The 22,383-nt window shown below is 38.1% G+C and overlaps 1 protein-coding gene across 2 annotated transcripts in view; it reads right to left on the reverse strand.

Moving 5' to 3' along the window:
• The window catches only part of LOC149068961 (puratrophin-1-like), a 155,223-nt gene that overhangs the window by 68,505 nt on the left and 64,335 nt on the right, over positions 1-22,383 (reverse strand). The window contains exon 1 of one of the 2 annotated variants that reach the window (XM_089250416.1): positions 15,968-16,363. The exons of the other annotated variant lie outside the window; for it this stretch is intronic. The gene's annotated coding sequence lies outside the window, so the exon portion shown is untranslated. Of the gene's footprint in view, positions 1-15,967; positions 16,364-22,383 lie in introns of those variants that run through there. 2 annotated transcript variants of the gene reach the window in all.

Below are 22,383 nucleotides of genomic sequence, written 5' to 3' on the forward strand. Positions count from 1 at the left end.
AAAATCTCTGCCCCAAAAAAAAAAGTTAGAAATGCATTATCGAGTAAAAAAGCCAGCTTGCAATTGTCCAGTCTTTCGAAATCGACTCTCAACTATACGTCCCGCTCCGATCAGTTCACCGCGGCCAATAAAATGACCGCATGGTACGAAAACAACAAACAAATCAGCTCGCAGTCTGTGACGTCTCAAAGGTGACTGCCGCAAAATGAAATTTTGTCGTATAAAATGCAATCAATCGCCAAAGATCAAACAAGATCGGAAAATCCTCTCTGTCAACGGGAAACCGGAATCATGGAAAATTCATCAACGTGAAACAAACATTGCTATCGGGCCGATTTGCTGAATCACCAACATTCACTTCTTAAGAAAGACAAACCCGTTCCATAAGAGATGTAAAAAAAAAAGCAGAGATATAGGTGCTGTTCTACCTTTTTCTTATTTTTTTTCTGCCTAGATGACATTAAGACAAACCAAAATGGATCTGCCCATGGAGAAAAAAAAGAAAAATAAAGATTTAAGAGAAAGCGAATGGCAAAATAGGTGGAAAGATACACAGACCAGATCTATTAAATAAAACATGCAAGAAGATGCCCGTAATGCGTCATGTCGTGGCGGATCTTCTCTGGCAGTAAACGAGCCCCCCATAAGCCTTTAGGGCAGGGGTTTGGAACGCATGATGTGGTCCTCGAAGCTTCTTGCCGTGGCTCGCCTACGAAAAGTCTGAAATAGTTACTCAATTTATAGGAATGCTGAAAAAAATAAACCTAATTGAATTGTAAAGTATTCCAGAATGGGTTAAAGAAGTAATTTCGAGGGGTTTTTTTTTCCAGATAACAGTTCATAACACAAGCACGCACGAGAAATAATTTGAGAATTATTGAGAAATGATTTTATATTTATTGAAAGAAATAACTTCAGGATTAGTGGAAAAATTAGCATATCGCAATTCATAATTAATTTAAAAAAATGTTTCCAGAATAATTGAAAGAATTTTTTTTCAGAATTAGTTGACTTATTATTTAAATTATGGAATAATTTCAGAATTATTGATAAAAATGTTTATAATTAATGAAAAATATATTTTCAGAAACGATGAAAATTATTTAAGAATTTGTGAGAAAAATATTTTCGGAATTATCGAAAGAAATATTTTCAGAATTATTGGAAGAAATGTGCTCAGAATTAATGAAAGAAATGTGTTCAGATTTATTGAAAGAAATGTTCTCAGAATTAATGAAAGAAATATTTTCAGCATTATTGACAGAATATTTTCAGAATTATTGAAAGAAATGTGCTCAGAATTATTGGAATAAATGTTTTCGGAATTATCGAAAGAAATATTTTCAGAATTATTGGAAGAAATGTGCTCAGAATTAATGAAAGAAATGTGTTCAGATTTATTGAAAGAAATGTATTCAGAATTAATGAAAGAAATATTTTCAGCATTATTGACAGAATATTTTCAGAATTATTGGAAGAAATGTGCTCAGATTTATTGGAATAAATGTTTTCGGAATTATCGAAAGAAATATTTTCAGAATTATTGGAAGAAATGTGCTCAGAATTATTGAAAGAAATGTGCTCAGAATTATTGGAATAAATGTTTTCGGAATTATCGAAAGAAATATTTTCAGAATTATTGGAAGAAATGTGCTCAGAATTATTGGAAGAAATGTGCTCAGAATTAATGAAAGAAATGTGTTCAGATTTATTGGAAGAAATGTGCTCAGAATTATTGAAAGAAATGTGCTCAGAATTAATGAAAGAAATATTTTCAGCATTATTGACAGAATATTTTCAGAATCAATGAAAGAAATATTTTCAGCATTATTGACAGAATATTTTCAGAATTAATGAAAGAAATATTTTCAGCATTATTGGCAGAATATTTTCAGCATTATTGACAGAATATTTTCAGAATTATTGAAAGAAATGTGCTCAGAATTATTGAAAGAAATGTGCTCAGAATTATTGAAAGAAATGTGCTCAGAATTATTGAAAGAAATGTGCTCAGAATTATTGGAATAAATGTTTTCGGAATTATCGAAAGAAATATTTTCAGAATTATTGGAAGAAATGTGCTCAGAATTATTGGAAGAAATGTGCTCAGAATTAATGAAAGAAATGTGTTCAGATTTATTGGAAGAAATGTGCTCAGAATTATTGAAAGAAATGTGCTCAGAATTAATGAAAGAAATATTTTCAGCATTATTGACAGAATATTTTCAGAATCAATGAAAGAAATATTTTCAGCATTATTGACAGAATATTTTCTGAATTAATGAAAGAAATGTGCTCAGAATTATTGAAAGAAATGTGCTCAGAATTATTGAAAGAAATATTTTCAGATTTGATAATATTTTCAGAGTTGGGGAATAATATTTTCACAATTATTGGAATAAATATTTCCATAAAATTATAAATATTTCCATAAAATTATAAATATTTCCAGAATAAATTATAAATATTTCCAGAATAAATTATAAATATTTCCAGAATATTATTATTGAACGAAATACTTTCGGAATTAGTGAAATTCACATTCAATGGGAAAAATAATCTCAAAATAAATAAAATTTTCAAATAAAATAAAGCCCCCCCCCCCCCCCCCCAGTCTGAATCGGAGCGCTGGGCCTCACCCATAAAGACGCCAATAAGTGAATCTAGATACCCAATCATGAATTTTGGCCCAAAGCGTCTGAAAGGTTGAAGACCCTTCTTTTACAGACAGACCATATTATTTCTCCACGTAATAAAGAAGAATCGGAAATGACAACCAACAGCTCGAAGCACAGTTTATGAAATGGTATGCGTACACGCTAAATCCTTAATAATTTCTTTTATGCATAAAATTACACGGTGTAAGACCCGGATTTTACCCTGGTAATAATCTTAAAAATACCAGCCTGTATCCCATACTTCCATTCTTCTTCAGATAATGTATCATTTTGAAAGTATAATATAACGTATAACACGCAACTGGATACGTCGTTAGTCTATTCTATGAGCTCTCTTAATGATTCGAATAGCACGGAAATATACACTTGCGAAAAAATCTCATTGAAAAATGAAACGAAATCGAAAAGTTTCGGTTTCATTAACACGCAATTATTATAATAGTTTCGTTTTCTTAGGCATCGTTTCGCGTGATGTTTCGATATGCCTCACCTTTTGTCAGGGTGATTTATAATGAAAGTCTCCGTACTCTGGGTAGTTTTTCCTCAAAAACTGCTTATCCGAATACAGCCAAATTTTTAAGATATCTTAATGGGACCATGGGAAAGGGATTCATGAAATAAAAAAATAGTTCAATTTTCGACCAACAGGTGAAAAAGTGGCGCTTTTTATCGCGTTTTACATTTTCCCATGGTCCACATAGCGTATATACCAACTGTAAATGGAATACGTCCTTCAGAACGGGCGCTACATTGATATGAGCAATGTTAGTACACTGCAACTACTCCGACTTATGTAGCGCCCGTTTCGGTTGACGTATTCCATTGAAACTTGGTATATACGCTATATGGCCCATGGGAATATTTGGAATGCTATAAACAAGGACAACTTTTCCATCTAGTGGTCGAAAATCGAACTAATTTTATATTTCATAAATCTCTCTCCCATGGTCTCATTAAGATATCCTGGAAATTTAGCTGTATTGAATATATTAAAAAAAAACCCATATATTTTGAAAAACTGCCCAGAGTACAGGAACGTTAATTATAATCCCACTGTGCGGAAAAATATCTTGAATCAGCGGTTACGAATGCTATGTAGTACGCGTACCTTTACGTTTCTCAATCTAATTTCAATTCCTATGGCGGAGCCCCGTAAGCCTATTTTTTATTTATTCATCAAACTTATTGACTTACTTTTATTATTCAAAAATATTAATAATTATTTTTTAAAATTTGCTATTCCCCCCCCCCCCCGAGTGGCCGAGGAGGTCCCCCTTGAGTTCACGCTGAGCCGTTAGGGCTCCGCGGAGCACTGGTTGAGAACCGCTGCTTTGAAGCAATGGTTCTGAAAGTGTGCGTCGCAGCTCCCTGAGGCGTCTCGGTGAGTTGGTGCATTGAAGTATGGTTTTTTTTAAAAATAAAATAAAATAAACATAGCACATTTGAAATGTTTTTAGGAATGATGTAAAAATATCTATATTTTATCTTGTCTTCGTAGCTGTTCGACCACTAGATACGGAAAATAAGAAGAGATCGTGCAGTTTTTGCGAATTGACGAGAAATTGTCACGTTGTTTTTCGTCTTTGCGAAAGGCAAGTGATTGGTTGTATGGAAAAAAAAACCGTACAATCGCGAAATAGCGATGCACTTCCGAAATATGCGCCCCGGGCATGTCGGGGGGGGGGGGGGCAAAAGAGTTGTGCAACCCCGCAGGATGTATAGTAGAGTCATGATAATCCGAGGTGAACGGGACCGAGACCACCTCTGATTGAAAACTCGGATTACTCAAAAAAACAATAGAAATCGCATTTTTTGGGGGAGGGTGGGAAGCTTTAGACCAGGGGTCTTCAATCTTTTAGGCATCGCGGGTCAAATCGAAACTCTCCACGAAGCCCACGGGCCACCACAACTGATTACTATCAAACCACCCACACGCACATCGTCCATATTCTTCTAGGGAACTTCTAACGCATTCGTACATGTTGAAATGTGCGTTTCCTCACGATGCGAGTCCGCCACTATGACCACTCGACCACCACAGCGGCGCACCAACTCATTACTGAGGTACATATTTGGAATTATAAGCTGACCTTCAGATTTACAACGACACAGTAACATCTTCACAGAATTGCCCTGTCTCTCCTGAAGCCAAAAAAAAAAAAACCTTCCACGTTTTCAAGTGCAATATTCGTAGAGATATCTGTTGAATTCCAAAATCGGGGTAAAATTGGGAAAGAAGCGTTGCCGTTACTTTTTGTTGTCCTTTCCCAACTTTTCCCAAATTTTTTAATTCAAATATTTCTGCGAATATTGCGCTTAGAAACGAGGGACCGTTTTGTATTAAGAGATGATATTTTTTCGGGCCGAAATATACTGAGAAATTGAATTTTCTGGATGTTATGCCGAAACTAGTATTTTGGAGAGAAAAGTGATTTGTGTCTCCTCCTTTTCTTTCCAAGTACTAGTTTCGGCATAACATCCAGAAAATTCAATTTTCCAGTATATTTCGGCCCGAAAAAATACAATCTCTTTATACAAAAACGCCAACTGGGGCGAAAATTGCTGTAGTTAGAGAGGCTGCTATGTCTCCTTTCAGCGCTTCACGCTACTAATGCGTGTTATAAGGAATTGAAAGTATATCTCTGGTGTTATTGGTTAGCGCACTTGCCCGGTATGCAAGGGGACAAATCACTTTTCTTTCCAAATACTAGTTTCGGCAATAACATCCAGAAAATTCAATTTCTCAGAGGAACAGTTTTTTTTTTGTGGGCCTCAGGAAAGACAGGACAACAACTTTCTAATTGGGCTTTTAAAGCACAAGGTGTCTGTATAAAAAGTTAATTTCTCTATTTTAATAACTGCACAACTCCTTGCAACATGAATGACGGGGGGGGGGGGGTTACTGGATATTGCATTGAATTTAAATGCGTAAACAGTACACACACACACACACGGAGAAAAACGTTGAACATAATTAAGATTATGTAAGAGATAATGAGTACTTTCCACAATTTTAGTGAAAATTAGGATTTCAAATTAGTTTCGTTAAAAAACTTAAACATTATGTAAAGAAATCGGAACAACCAAAAATACAGATATGTAACGTAAAATACGGGACAAACCTAAATTTATATGTACTGTTTTTTTTTCAGGAGAGCATTGGCGTACGCAAACGGAGGGGAGGATTTGGGGTTCTAACCCCTCCCTGAGCCAAGATTATAGTGTTATTTTGCAGGAAAAAACGTAACCCCCCGAGAAAATTCTGCGTACGCCTATGCAGGAGAGATATGGTCACAATACTCACGCTATGTGGTCTGTCGAATTGTTTCAGACATTTTACTGGTCCTTTCAGAAAGGTTGGGGGGAAACACTGGTATACCGCTTATCACACTGTATTTCTGAAAGCTTCGTGTGTTAACGAAGAAAATAACGGGATCTGAAAAGTGAAATCGTATTCTTCAGGCAGGACAGGATGCCATTAGGACGAAGAAAAGAACCGCAAGAGGCAATTACCAGAAGAATTCCGCTAAGCATCAACGGCTACAAAAGGGCGTGATGAGACTTCCTTTTGTTAAGCGGTTTCCGGCTTCGAACAAACACATATACAAAAAAAAACAACAACCCTAGGCCCCCAGCATGAAAAAAGCCAAAACTAACCACACATGTCTGCCTTTCAGTGGAAGCCTAGTTATCTAATACTAACTTAACACCGACTTCCATTCATATCCCTGGCTTGGTATAGACTATGTAGTTGATAAAATTCTCGTATTTTCCTAATTAGCGAGTTTCGACTGATAGAGGAAAACTGCGATGACACCATGCACTAATGAATACGAGGGCCCCGCTTTTTGATGTAGGCACGTTACCTTAATTATGCAGATCGTCACACCCTTCTGTTAAATATTCTCAGAGTGGGAATCAATCTGGAAACGATTAGATATTATTATATTGAAATTATTTGTCAAGATGGCTTAATTAAAAACTTATGGGCACGATGCTTTAATTAAAAAACTTCAAACATATGGTCAGGGTGTAGGAATTTAGGATTTTGCCGCCCTCTACAATATCAGTATGCATGGCCACCACACAATTTGGAAAATGCGGGGCTTGACAAATCAGAAAAAAAATAAGTAAATTAGGCTCCAGCTGAATTTCGTACGAGCCCAGGATAGTTTTTTGGAAGAAAAACTGCTTTTTTAAATAACGTTTTTTCGACTTATCGGAACAACCAAAAATACAGATATGTGGCGTAAAATACGGGACTTCCTATGTTGAAAAGCAGTTTATTGTGAAATCAGAAAATGTTGAGCTAACTCTGATTTAGTAACTATAAACACAGAATTTAGGCGCCAATACCGATTTTCAAGCCACCACATCGTGACCTGGCACCTACTTCACCAAACACAAACTCTAGCAATATCGCTATATTACAATTTACTGCCATTAATGAGATGGAAATGAAGGCGTGGTCTGTAGGTGGTCATCTCAAGCTCTCGTTAGGGAAAATATCTTATTGATATCCTCCCTCGGATTCGAACCCGGGACCATCACAGCAACCTTCACGGTGGTAGACGAGCATTTTACCAACACGCCACTCGGGCGCGCGGCCTGGCATCTGGGATTTGTCCATCCCTGGGAGAATGATTGACTGAAATGACGGCATAATTTTGTAATTTTAGGAGTGAAGCCGGTGTATAATTTAGCGAAAAAATTTGCAATATCACACACACACACCTATTTAACTGCATTTACTGTATCGCACTTTGTCTCGTTCACCAAATAAAACACAGTCTACATCATGGTTTTTTTTTTGGCCCATCGCCCCCGATGGAATTTTTCTTTCCATTGCCTCCCAACGCAATTTAACCCATAGACTCCTATGTTATAGCCATAGTTTCTACCGCCCCCTGGAACATTCCATCGCCCCTCAGGAGGCGTTAACGCCCACGTTGGGAATCACTGGTCTACATGAACCGCATGATTTTAAAAGAAGACTTCTGGCATTTTTGCATTCAAAACTGCGGAAGTCCGCTTTTAAAATCAAGCTGGTCATATACTGTTTATGTATTTTTTGCCGGTTCTCTCAAATTATTTCTCTTACTTATTTTTTGGCAGTCCTAAAATTATTTCTGATATTAATTTATTTTCTGCAGGTCTGCAAATTGTTTCTCTTATTCATGTATTTTCCCGGTGGTCAGCAATTTATTTCCCTCGTTTATGTATTTCTGCCAATCCCCAAATTATTTTTCCTGTATATGTACTATTTTTTGCCGGTGTACAAATTATATTGGCGTGCGTACTCCTGCTTATGTGCTTTTTTCCCACAGTCCTCGAATTATTTCTCCTATTCACTTACTTTTTGCTGGTCCGCAAACTATTTCTCCTAGTATCGCCATCATGCAAAATTTTGCAAGTATTTTCTCACCGGTCCTCAGTTGTATAAAAAGTTTGAAGAACATCGGACTATCTCTCTCATATATGAAAAAAAAAGGCCATGCTGCACCATCCATGATATAGAGAGATATTCGTTGAGGTTTTCTTATGCTCGGGACGTGATATCAAAGCAAATAGGCAGAATTTTCTCTAAACACATGCGGTGTATGTCCGACAAGCCATTTTAACATCGATGCCATAATACCATAAGGCAATTCTCGATTGCTGTTTATGTCGATGTGGTTCAACCTCAACATTCAATATCGGACATGCTCAAGCACATCATATCCTTATTCGTATGCAGGACACGAACTTTCAACATTATCGGACCTTCTTCAACCTCCCTTTGATGTCACGCGGTGAATAAGTCGGAAATGGTGGAGAGTCCGGTGACCATACTGATGACAGTCAACACATAAAACCACTGAAATAATATTCAGAGAAAAAGTTCCCAATATATTATTCTCCTTTGATAGCAATTCAAAGACTGGCAGAGAGGGGGGGGGGGGGGAAAGAATCCACGAATCCAAGGATTCGTTACGGTCGAGTCCCAATTCGATGTCATTCTTCGGCTCTCGTAAGTTATTACAGATAAAATAAATGCATGTGCGGATATTGGCGGGCCGCACAAAAACTGGTACCAGATTTATTATTATTATTTTCTTTTTCTCTCTTTCTCTATATTATAAATTCGTATAAGCCGTGTGGTAACTACTGATCAAATTACCTCACCTCGGGGGTGATTTGCTGTTGTTCGAGTCACTCGATACGAGCAATTACACGATTTTCGGAGAGGTGTGTCTCAGGGTGCTCGGTCGAATCGTGACATTGATCGAATGGTGCCGGAGCAATCATTTCCAAGTTCCATCACACGTGTAGCTTGTAGCTTATCCCAGACATGAATTATGTCCTCTTATAGAAACTGATCTCAGTCATACCTGGAGACTTTCTAGTCCAATCTTCTTCAACCGCTGGTCCTAACCTAAACATTTTAAGTATTCATATTATCTACTACTTTTTAGAATTAATAAATATTATACCGTGTTATGTTTTTTACATTAGACTTAGCTGTTAGCAGACCTGAGAATTATTTCTTTAATTATTTCTTTATTATTTTTTGCAGTTCACCAAATTATTCCGTCAATTCATTTATATCTTATAGGTCCGCATCCTATCAATTAGTTTCTTGCAAGTCTCCAGATTACTTCTATTAATTTATTTTTCGCAGGTCCCAAAATTATTTCTCTGAGTCCTTCATTTCCTGCAGGTCCGCAAATTATTATTCATATTCATTTATATTATAAAATGGTTATACAGTAAAACCTCGATAAGTCATCGAAAAACTATGACGACTTAAGTGAAGTGCCGTCAATTTCAATGCGCAATATTGTAAAAATCGTATAAATTTAAAATATTATGACATTTATCAAAATATAAATAAAAATTACAATATTCATAAAAGTTATAGATTGCAAAAAAAAATTGAAGTTTTTACCTTTTTAAGACTCTTATTACTTAACTTATTGCGTTAAAGTATACTGGTACACACTTTGATTTATACTAGTAATTTTCAATTTAGACTAATCAGAGCAACTATTAGAATAGTTATCTTCTCTTCCAAACATAACTATTGCACATTAATTTTACATACACATGAAATCAGGAAATTTGATTTCAGTGTTTTAATTCCTTATCAGTAGTTCATGATACAAGGTGATCTCGAACACAAGACCCACTTTTGACTTGAGGGGAGCCCTGGGCATGGGAAGTAAACATAAGAAGACCTCAACTTCAGAAATAATGCCTGGTTTTTCAACAGATATTTGGTTTAAATTTGAAGCCCTAAATTAGTAGGGCCCATGGAGAAATCAGGTCTAGCTCGAATAGTCCCTAACGTTTCAAAAACCTTAGTCGGCAAATGGATTTCCCCAGATTCATTTTCGTTACTTAAACTGTTCCGTTTTGGTGCATAGGCTTTTATGGTAAATTTTAAGCAATGCTGCTATAACCTGTGTTAACAAGGGAGCCATAAAAATAATCTGTTCCGCTCTCTCAAACGTTTTCATAGTGACGAGTTAACCGAAATTAGCGACAAATAAACGAGGGTTTAATAACATTATTGTCTATGAAAGCTGGAAGGGTCTGAAGAAAAACTACGACTTAACCGGAGTGACGACTTAACGAGGTTTAACTGTATATACAGTATCATATTCATTATATTTTTTGCTGGTCCCTAAGTTATATAATTTTTTCCCTATTTATTTACTTTTTTCAGGTTCGCAAATTAATTCCCATATTCATTTATTTTTCGCAGGTTCACATATTAATTCGTCTCCATTCGCGGCTGAAAATATCTGCCTCAGCTTCATTAGCTCAGCTGAAGATGTCTGCATTAGCTCAGCTGAAGATGTCTGCATTAGCTCAGCTGAAGATGTCTGCATTAGCTCAGCTGAAGATGTCTGCATTAGCTCAGCTGAAGATGTCTGCATTAGCTCAGCTGAAGATTTATGCCCTCATTTGAATCTGAAAATGCCTGCCTCCGCGCCATTCGCAGTTGAAGATATCTTGTCTTGGCTTCATTCGCAACTGAAGATGCCTGCCTTAGCTAAGGCATGAATCCTGAGGGCAGGAGGGGCGATAGGAACGATCGGTCCTCGCAAGAGCCGAATAATATGGGAAAATTTGTCCATCACGTAATAGACGGGACGATCCAACGAAGCGATTCGCCCCTCCCGACACATTGTCCCGGATCCGCCTCTGACCGTGCCTCCCCTTCCCCTACCTCCCTAGGATATCCCAGTACCCCCAAGGGGGCAGCAGGTTGAGAACCACTGTTCTAGTCGATTAGATAGATACAAGTGACCAAATGACCATTCTATCTACTTCTTAGGTACGGATCCTGGGATAAGAAGAGCCCGTAACGCTTTATCATGACTATCTAAGAGAATCTATAATCGACACGTGATTGATGATTCCACGCCCTCCCACGTGCTATGGACATAGTATATTCGAGTGACGCTCGTCCATGTTTCATGTATGAATGGATTTCGAAACTAGGTCTAGTAAGTGATTATTATTTTCTAGGATACTGTGCCACGATCTCGGTAGGAAAAAAAAAAAAAGAAGAGGCCCCCACATATAATTGAACTCTCGGGTATGATTCCCTTAAGATAAAGATGATGATGATGAAGGCCGTTCTAAAGGTCATTGGGACAATCTTTGGCGACAAGATGAAAAATGATTTACTGAAATAGATTAGCTTAAAAAATAATACATCCCTTCGATGTTTCCGATCGTCAATGATCATTGGCTATCGCAGTGGTTTCCATAAGGTGGATCGCGGAACCACCCGTGACTTCGCTAGAGGTTCCTTAGGGTTATGGCAGGAAAAGTCTACGAGGCAGAAATTTTTTCCTCTTAGGAAAACGGTCCCACATAATTTCTTCCCCCAGACTTTACTGGGGCTTGGTGTCCCCTTTCCATGTTGGAGAAGACAATGGTATAAATTCCAAAAACCTTATGTCATTCTCAGATTCCAATTTAATACATTTTTTGGCGCTAGTCAAATTTCTTGGAGACAAACATTTTTTTTCCAGGAAAACAGTCCAAAATAATTTTTTCAGACGTTCCTGGAGCCCTGTGTCCCAGTTCCGAGTTAGGGTAACACACACAATTAAATTAATTTAAAAAAAAAATTATGTTGTTCTCAGGTTCAAATTTTATAAATTAGAAAATTTTTGGTGTCAGTTAAAGTTCTTATATATATATATGTTACTTACTGAGGACAACATAAAAGTTCTGAGATTTATACCAATGTCTTCTCCAACGTAGAAAGGGGCCATCAAGCCCCAGAAAAGTCTGAAGAAAAAAACTATTTTGGGCAGTTCTTCTGGGGAGGGGGGGGGGGGTTATGTTTTTGGATACTCAAATATTAGGCCATAGCCAAGAGATTTCTAATTTACTAAAATGGTGTCTGAGGGCGACATAAAATTGTTGGAATCAATTTCATTGTCTTACAACATGTTTTTCCCAACGTGGAAAGATAACACCAAGCCCTAGAAAAGTCTGGAAAAAACTGTTAATTTGGTCCACTCTGCTGAGAAACAAAAATGTTTGGCTTCTATATGTATATATTACTGTTAAAGTTCGAAGTTGGTCACTTCGCGAATTGGCCAGCCCAGTTGGCCCGGATAATGTTCGAAATTCGGGCCCTATACATCCCTATGATCCGGGGTCATCACCGCGTTGGTGTACTTTTTGTGATAATTAAGGTCATCTATAATTAACCATAGCAAACCAAACCATGATTATCATGGTTAGCTATGGCAACCTTAACGTTGATCAAAGAATCTAAATGTCGATACCTTTGTAATACATATACAGGGTGATTCAGAAAAGATGGAGAAAAACTTTGAGAGGTGATAGTATACACCAATACAAACAATTGTCATCAAAGAATGCATGGTCTAACATGAGCAATCTACGCTAAGTATTTTCCTACTGAAATGCATGTCTGCTTTTTCAGTATTACGCCATTATACCATCACACACACACACACACACAGTTTCACGCCGGAATAAATTCACAGGGCTGGCGTCCGCGCATTTGCGTGCATGGTCTTCTTTTTCTCCCGATAAATTTCAACACGAATGCCGTTTTAACGTTTGCGGAGCGCTTGTTTCGAAACGCGCTGGCGCGTTCGCGTTTCATGGTAGACCAGGCATCTTCAACCACAGTGCTCCCTGAAGTACTCAAAGTGCTCCGCGTTCATGACCACTTTCATGCTCGCGACCACTTGATTAACGTTCCAAGTAAACATCTTAGAGGAACTGCATTCAAGGATTGAAATCATCGTCATTTTTCATGCATTCGTTTGTTAAACTTGCCGTAAGGGTGCTCTCTTCTTTTGATGATGGGTACGGGCATGGCCCCCACATCCTGGAGTAGGGCCCTAGGCTGGGATCTTTTGTGGGCCCCCGGACCAGAGGGGGCTCTTTCACGGGCCCTCTTATGATGTATTTACAGCGTGAAAAAACAAAAAATAATGAAAATCGTCCCGGGCCCCAGGGCTGGAGCCTTGCCAGCCCACCCCTTGTGGGGGCCATGGGTACGGGCAGTGCTCGCGACTGAGAAACGGCTGAAGACCTCTGTGTTAGACCACGCATTCTTTGATGACAATTATTTGTATTGGTGTGTATTATCACCTCCCATCTTTTCTGAATCACTCTGTATAAGGATGTATAAGGGGGATCGCCATACGTGGGCTGGCGAAAGCCCGAATTTCAGACATTTGGTGGGTCAAATGGGCTGGCCACTACGGCAAAGTGGCCGACTTTGGGCTTTGGCAGTAACATATATATATATATATAGGAGCTAAAAAAAATTTTTTTCTCAGTACAGCGAACAAAATTAATTTTTTTTACAGACTTCTTTGAGGGTTGGTGTCCCCTTTCCAAGTTGGGGTGAGACACTGAAATATATTTCCTCTAAAAATTTTATGTTGTCTTCACACTCCAATTTAATAAATTAGAAAAGTTTTGGTGCCAGCCGAAGTTCTTAGGAGCCATATTTTTTTGAAGCAAAACAGTCCTTTTTTTCTGCTTAAAAGAACACACATCTTCACATCTCTTTAAGTCAGAGGTTTGTAAAGTACCAGAAGGAACCCTTAGGCCCCTTTCACACGGAGCGAATGCGGACGCGGGTCCGGAAGAAGTTTTAACAATTGGAATATACTGCGCCTTTCAGACGAGCCGAAAAATATCCGCACCTAGGAAATGTTCATGCGGGTCCGGACGTCGTCCGCATGTGTCAAAACCTAAGTGCGGGCTCCGCATCCGCACATAGAAGTTTTGACAATAGGTTTATTCGGAGCTATTCACACGATGCGGAGCGAATTCGTCCGCATCTTTGGCTACTTTTTGAAGGTGATTTTTCCCGGAATTTTTTTAATTATTTGCCATAAATACCCTTAAAAACACCAAATGATGGTCCCTGCTCATTAATATAATGTACCTACATACGTCTATCCCTCCGTTTCCTTCTGAGATGGAGACATAGCAACTTCAACTGCCTTTTGTCCATATTTCACAATTTTATACAAAAAACCTGTGAACAACGGCCACTGACGGGACCAAAATTATAAGCCATTACGAATATTTAATTGACTACATACTTCAATAACTTTTAAATTTAATTTAAAAAATTTTAATTTTTTTCTTTTTAAATTTTTAAAATTATTTAAAAATATGAATATCTGAAATATTATTTTAAATATTTGTTATTTTTTAATCTTTTAATATTTTAAACTTTAAAAAAAATACTTTTATTAAACAATGTTATCCACGTACGGTGTTCACTGAGGGTCGGATTAAGTCGTTTGAAGACCCTAGCGCTTGAATATTTTTGGTGGTTCCCCCGATACCTACAAGTTTATTTTACTCGATATTCAGTCTATAAACTGGAAAAAATGAAATTTTATGTTTCAGAAGTGAGACTAATCTAAGGATGGGATTTCACTCTAAAAGGTTTATGAAAGTTATTTTATAAAACTTGAAAAATGTAACCAATAAACACATCTGTTGCATTCGAGAGAACTTAACTGATCCGCCTATTGGTTGCATTTTTCAAGTTTTATAAACGAACTTTTATAGTGTAATCCCGGCCTAAGACAGAATTGTGATGTGAATATTTTAAGCACAGGCATTTTGAAGGTCTCTACCCCTCCCCTTTTTTTCTAGTTGCAAATTCTTTGATATCCCCTGAATTTTTTTTTCTTTTTTTTGGAACATCGAATGTTTTGGATGTTTTTGGAATTTTTCTTCCATATTTTTCCGAAAAGACGGATTTTTTTTTTTTTTCAAAATATTTTGAAAATATTCGAAGACATTTTCTCCCATCGACTACTTGTGAGGATCGGAATGAAGACATCTTTATTCCCATATTCTATGTGGCTCTAGATTAAACCACCAAAGAATGCCTCTAGGCTGCCTATGGGAACTGAATCAGGGGTGAAGGAGAAAAATAATTACAAAAATTGCGAAAAAACAGTTTTTATGCACGAATTTCGAACTAAAGATGCGGGCGATTCGTCCGCATCTTCAGTGCTCGTTTGAAAGGGTATGCGGACCCGCGTCCGCATGAAAGGGGCCTTAATGGTATTGAGGTTATTCCGCGAAACCCTTAATGGTTATGAGGTTATTACATAGAATCCTTTATGGTCATGAAACTTTTTCATGGACCTCAAAGAAACTGAGTATTTCTCCAAAAAAAGTGCATGGGGGAATTCTTCGTAAATTTCAGGTAAGGTCTTGAGTTCTATACCCTAAAAAACCTATCTTTTTCATTACTTATAATTTCCAGATAAAGCATCTCACGGTGTTAAAAACAGTTTGTGGTTAAAAATTTAAACATAAAAATTATATTTATTGCAAAAAAAATTACCCAAACCACTAAAATATGAAATGACAAAGAGTATTTCGTAAAGTTGTATTCCGCGGAACCCCAGAAAAAGCTCTCGTGGAACCCTGGGACTCGGCAACGGGATAAGTCCAGTGGCAAAGTTCTGGCGTTCATTCATTGCAAGTTATTATCAAATCCCGGGAAAATACAAATTCAAGTATAAAATAAAATAAACCAAGCAAGATTCTGAAAAAAATACCATAATATAGTTATAATGTTATGAGATTGTTTTTACGCGACAAAACTTTATCTTTCTAACACGGGCTGAGCTAATTTGATTAGCCTCTCGAATACATCGAGTAATAATAACATAACATTGTTAGAATGAAAGCGTTTATATTATTATTAGCAGAACAATTATCCCAATTTTTAATAACAATAATTATGAGCCACTTACCCCTTCACGCAATAAAACTTCTTCCGAATTATAGTAGTATAATCACTGCACAACACCACGAGGCCGTTGTTATTATTATTCTTTTCTGCAATAACACCCACGAATGTATGAGAGAGAGAGCACAGAGACGAGCTCTTTGGATTAGTGTGCTCGGTGATTAAGAGCACATGAGCACTTTTTACAAACAAAAACACTCACACACCTCGATTAGCACGAGAGAGAATCGCCTTTTCTCTCGAACAAGTGATGAGTCCTTGTGAAGTCAATTCCTTGATGGAACTCACGTGTAGAAATCGGAAGCCCGCTAATAGCACGCATGTATTTTATTTTATTTATTTCGCTTATCCTCTTAATTCTTCCCATTCCACTGATAAGCAAGACTTGTTATGCGAGTTTGTCACGCTCAGACCTCTGTTGTTAATATGAACTTGGAAAACAAAGATCTCTTTATGAGACATGATCCGGATCTGATTTTTGGTGCTGCCATCTATGTGTTGTAAATAAAACTACTACAAAAAGTTTATACATATGTATTTTTTTTATTTTCATGAATTTTCAATAATTCTTAAATTTACTGGAAAATTATTTTTTGTAATTTAAAAATAGTATTTATTTGAATATAAATCAGTAATTTGTTAATGGTTAATAGTATTTAAAGATATTTTTATACTGAATTTTCGCCAAAATTTGTTTGTCGACTTAAAAACAGCGCGTGGTTGGCTAACAGCGTTAATGCAATAATAACATGCTCTTGTGATTATAATCTAGAATTATGATTCCCAACGTGGGCGGTAGAAGCTACGGGTATAGCATAGGATCCTATGGGTTGGATTGCGGTGGGAGAAAAAAATATCTGAAGAAGAATTCAATGCTCATAAATGATGGAGAAGATGCGGCGCAAGCCGGTGCTTCATATCATAGACCACGGTAACGTATTCGTCTAGCTCAGCATTTCCCAAAGTGGGCGATGGAATGGTCCAAGGGGTCGATAGAACCAACTGATTTAACATAGGATCCTATAGGTTTATTTGAGTTGGGGGGCGATGAGAGAAAAAAAAAATTTGAAGAAGGGGGCGATGGGACAAAAAGTTTGGGAGACTATGGTCTAGCTGTTAGAATTTTCATTTAATGACAGTGAAGTAGCTATTTCGGCGACGCCCCCGTTGTAAACGGAGAAAGGGTAAACTCGGCAACCCCGTAGTACACATCCTACCTTGCTCCACATGCTCTACCTTGCCAGAGCGCGGGCCACTTGAGTGGGCTGGAACACCACCACAGACCACTTAAATAATCTGGAAATGTGCCGCTCAAGTGCTTTGGATCTCAGGCCGCCTTAAGAGCATCATGGGCCCCCGTGCCAAGCATAGGCATAGATAGACTTGGAAGTCTGGGGGGGGGGGGCACGGTCATTATTGCTGGGGGAGCACGATGATGATGATGTCAATTCCTCTATACATATGCGCATTAGATCAGTCGACTTCACCTTTGATGCTGGGGGGGGGGGCCCAGCATCAAAGGTCGTATCTCCGACCATGGGGCCAAGTGATTTTTCTGAGGCCCTACCTTTCCAATTGTCGAAAAATTCAACTACTTCTCGTTTTTCTGAGGCCCTCTTCTCTTGAGGACCCCGGAGGGACCCATGCGTTAAGACCTCACTGTTGGAACTATGATCGGTAAATATGCCGTGGGTATATATACTTGGGTAATTAAGCGCGATGAATATACCGTGCTATTGATCCGGAAAAAAAGCCGTGGGCTGGTTGCAGGTCAATTAAGTGATACGTAAATCCGCCCTGTGCGGGAAAAATGGCCCAGAATGGGCCTAGATGCAAATTCTTGCACAGGGCGCAGGAATGGCTAGTTACGGCACTGCGTAAATGTGCCGCTCAGTTAATTAGAAAAAAAAATTCAGTTGTTAGAGTTATGATTTTGTCGTGTTCTGCTGGTGCTGCTATCCAGCTTCCATATTTTGAATTGAAGATGACAAACAGAAAAAATTTCCTTTTGGGAAACTGATTCCGGTAGTCAGTTTCCCTACTTTAGTGTACGATGATAAATGTTTGAATCCATGCTATGTAAGTATCATATTGAAGGTTTGCCTGCTCTCTGTCGTAGAGGACCTAAAGCATAGGCGGATAGACTTGAACGTCTGGGGATGGGGGGGCACGATGATGATAATGTCAGTTGATATATACACATATACATTAGATCAGAGACTCCACCTTTGAAGATGGGGGAGCAATGCCCCCCCCCCCCGCATCTCCGCCCATGACCTAAAGGCAATCTTAGACGTATACACCTACGTTTGTCGACCCATCCCAAAAGCTATACGGCATAATGTAATGAGGGCACTTATGCACAATTCGTGACAAAACCTAAAATTGGATACTACATGCACTCTTAGGCCGAAATTACACTTTAAAAGTTTTATAAAAGTGCTTGTATAAAACTTGAAAAATACAACGAGTAAGCTGATGGGTTACATTCAAGCTAATCCAACCGATCAGTTTTTGGTTGTATTTTTCAAGTTTTATCAAATCACTTTTACAGTGTAATACCACCCTTAGACGTATACAACACGTTGGATTCTTTCATTCATGGTGTAAAAGCAGACAAAAAACTGTTCCAAACCACGCTAATAGTTTCCTTAAAAAGACAAGTCAAATAGATTAGTCGTTATATCGCAATTAAAACATATAGAATGGTTATTATAGGGGGCATTTGGGACTGTTCGTAGTAGCCGCGGCAATGGAACAGTTGCTATAACACGCATAATCACTATAACGAACGTCGACTGCATTCGTTTGATAAGGAAAGGTGCCGTAAAATGTTCATGAAAATCTCTAGGGAATTTTTCGGATAAAACGTCATTGAAACGGAAACGAAAGTGACGGAAAATTTGTCGTTATATCCGAGGTGGTTGTTTTTCATGGAAAATAATATAAGCAAGATTCATTAACGTTATTCTCTACGCGCGGGAATCAGTCCGGACCGCCAATTAATGCCGTTATAACCGAGTTTGACTGTAGAAATCTCATAAAAATGACAATTTTCATAAATCTCTTTAACCAAGCAGGTTGGACGCAAAAAATCGTCGTCTCTGTGAGTTTGACCCGCTGAAATAAAGGAACACGGCTTTCTCACGGTGGCCAATAAACACCCTCACAAACACGGGCTTGTTCAAAGTCAAGTACAAACGCGCGGGCGGAATAAAGACCATCTTTGAATACGCCAAAAAAAAAGGGTTATTTCCTGCATTTACTTGAATAAAGTCCAAGCAGAAAAAAGACAATGGGAAAAAGCAGATAAGAATTAATATTGTGGAGACGCATTTTTCCGGTCCGTTTCTCCGGGCGTCCAATTCTTTTCCAAGATCGAATATAATCGAATATTCTTTACCGATAGGGAAAATCCGTATGGGCAATGTATAGTTTTTTGGCCCGAATCACCTTTTGGCCGTAAGTTGCCCAACAAGAAAAGAGCTGTTTGGAGCAAATCTTATGAAATTGATTTTGTTTTCTCTGCTGTTTATGAATACGTTCTTTGTAAGATATAATTGTGTTTTTTACCGAAAAATTAGAATCTGGAATGTGCTGTGACCTTTACAGATTGGTCACCTCACAGATTGGGAGCAACGATGTGACCGTGTTGCTTTTGGTATCGATAGTCTAGAGTAGTGTTTCGTAACCTTTCTTTGCCCGTGGCCCCCCCTTTGAAGCATATTTTGTTTTTCGTGGCTCCCCTGTCTTATCCAGAGTCTTCAATTCTCATCAAGAAGCAAGATCTTTTATACGTATTGAAATGATTTTTTCAGTCAATTTATACTGAACGAAAATTTTGCAAAGAAAATTGCCCTCCAGACCACTGGCCTACAATTTATTGATCTCCCCGCCAGTCCGAGTTCTATCAGGACCGTCTCAACATCATGGGACCCCCTCCGGCAAAGTGATGCTAAGGTAGTTCCATATTTAGCTGGAAATAAACAGCCTATACATTTCCTACTTATTTTCAAAATTTATTGTACTATACAAAATATCGTAAGGTGGGGTCACTTATGAACATGAGACCCCGGGCATGACCCCTCACAAGAGTAAGACTGACAGAGCTGCAGCCCGGGGCCTGATATGGTTTTCATAATTTTTTGTTTTTCACACTATAATTTAATATAGAGGAAGGTGTCTAAAATCTGTAGGAAATCTAGCCGGGGGCCTGCGAAAAACCCCAGCATAGGGAACCTGCTGCAAAATGTAAGCAGTGAGGCCCGGGTGGGTTCATGCTCTAATACGGCCCTGGTTTGTTGGATTCTGTAAGTCACTAATATAAAAGCTTTATTTCTTCACACCTTAATTTTTCTTCTTAGCTCTCTACAGCCCTTCAAACCACCTGTCATGGCCCCTTTCTAAATTTTCTTCCGTGGCCCCTTTGAAGTATCCCATTACCACTAGGGGGCTACATGGCTCCCGGTTGGGGGCTATATAACCATTAGTTGAATTTTTGAAATAAAGAATTAACATTATTTTCATGATTTATAAATTATATAATGGTAAAGGGTCATTCAAGTATTACGTCAGCATCGATGGGGGGGGGGGGTTTCCGATTTGCTGACTTTTGATGAGAAAAGGGGAGGGGGGGGGTTCAAAGGTTGCATACGTCATCAACCATCCCTTTTTGAAGATATGAAATATTCTAAGCTGCTGGCGAAATTTTGCTGACGGAGAGGGGGGGGGGAGTGACTTTTGCTGACGGGGGGGGGGGGTCAAAAATGGCTGAAAATCTACTTACGTAATACTTGAATGACCCCCAATTATATCGTCATATAAAGTTAATTATATTCATATAGATACCCATTCTCACATATTTGTCATACATATGCTTTTTTTGGTGAATTTCTTCCCCATTGCGACTTGCAGTACAGTATCCCTCTATTTCACTCTATTGGAGATTTTCAGTAATTTAGCTACAGATGGCAACGCCACTTTTCTTTGATAATTTTTTTTTGGCTCTAAATTGGTAACTTTTTTTGCATTTTGCCGACAATTTGAAATATTCTGTATGGATCCCGATTTTTATGAAGGAAGTCGGCCTAGGCAGGCGAGCCGCAACTACATATTTTGTCAGCCGGGGAATCAACGCATTTTAGCGATCCCTTCTATTGCAGAAGGAACAATTAAGTTGTGAATTCGGCGTCCCCCCTTTAGTCCAGAACCCGGGGCACCAGATCCACTACTCCTACCTAGTTACGGCCATACGCCTAGGTATTTATCGTGTTACGTGCATCGATACTTTCTATTATAACACCTTTAGCGAGCCAGATGCCTCTTGGTGGGCCGGGAGGTTGTACAGTCTCTGCCGTAGTCCCTTCCATCAGTTCCGTGCATCTATGCACCATATTTATATTTTTCATCATAATTATCATATATATATATAATTTGAAAAATAATTTCAAAGCTCATGAATGAAATGATTTCAGCGTTGATGAGAGAAATGGTTTAACTTAATGAAAGAAATAATTTGAAAATTAATGAAAGAAATAATTTGAAAATTAATGAAAGAAATAATTTGAAAATTAATGAAAGAAATAATTTGAAAATTAATGAAAGAAATAATTTGAAAATTAATGAAAGAAATAATTTGAAAATTAATGAAAGAAATAATTTGAAAATTAATGAAAGAAATAATTTGAAAATTAATGAAAGAAAAAATTTCAAAATTAATAAAAGAAAAAAAATTAGTTCGAGAAATAATTTCAGTATAAATGAGAGAAATAGTGGGAGAAGCAATTTCAATATTGATGAGAGAAATTTCAGAATTAATGAAAGAAGTAGTTTGAGGGAAAAATGTCTGAATTACTAAAACAAAGAAATTAGTTTGAGAAATACACTGCTGGCCACCCAAATTGCAACACCAAGAAAGACAAGAGGTATCGCAACAATATTTATTTTGTAGATAACATGTTGACTAAGCATCAAATGATTAAATTTATAGACTTCTGTGAAGTGTGGTTCCTGCCAAAATCAGTAGCCAGAGTAGCCGCCATTGTTGGAGATCACCGCTGCCACACGCCTCGGCATTGATTCAAAGAGACTTTGGATGTGTTCTTGGGGTACAGCAGACCAAGCAGCTTCCACGCGTTGCCAAAGTTGATCTGGTGTGGCAGCTGGGGACGTAATCTGGGTCAATCGTTGAGCAACCATGGACCACATGTTTTCTATCGGCGAAAGATCCGGAGAGCGAGCTGGCCAGGGAAGCAATTCAATCTGGCGATTGACGAAGAACCTTTGGACAATGCGTGCCACGTGTGGTCGCGCATTATCCTGTTGAAATATGGCTGTGGGCAAGCCCTGAAGGTAAGGAAGGACAACTGGCTCCAACACCTCGGAGATGTAGCGCTGGCTTTTTAAAGTACCGGCAATGCG

The sequence above is a fragment of the Pholcus phalangioides genome, unplaced genomic scaffold (genome assembly GCF_987345545.1).
Source record: "Pholcus phalangioides strain wild (caught in Gottingen) unplaced genomic scaffold, Ppha-v1.0 ptg000024l_1, whole genome shotgun sequence".
Lineage (NCBI taxonomy): Eukaryota > Metazoa > Arthropoda > Arachnida > Araneae > Pholcidae > Pholcus > Pholcus phalangioides.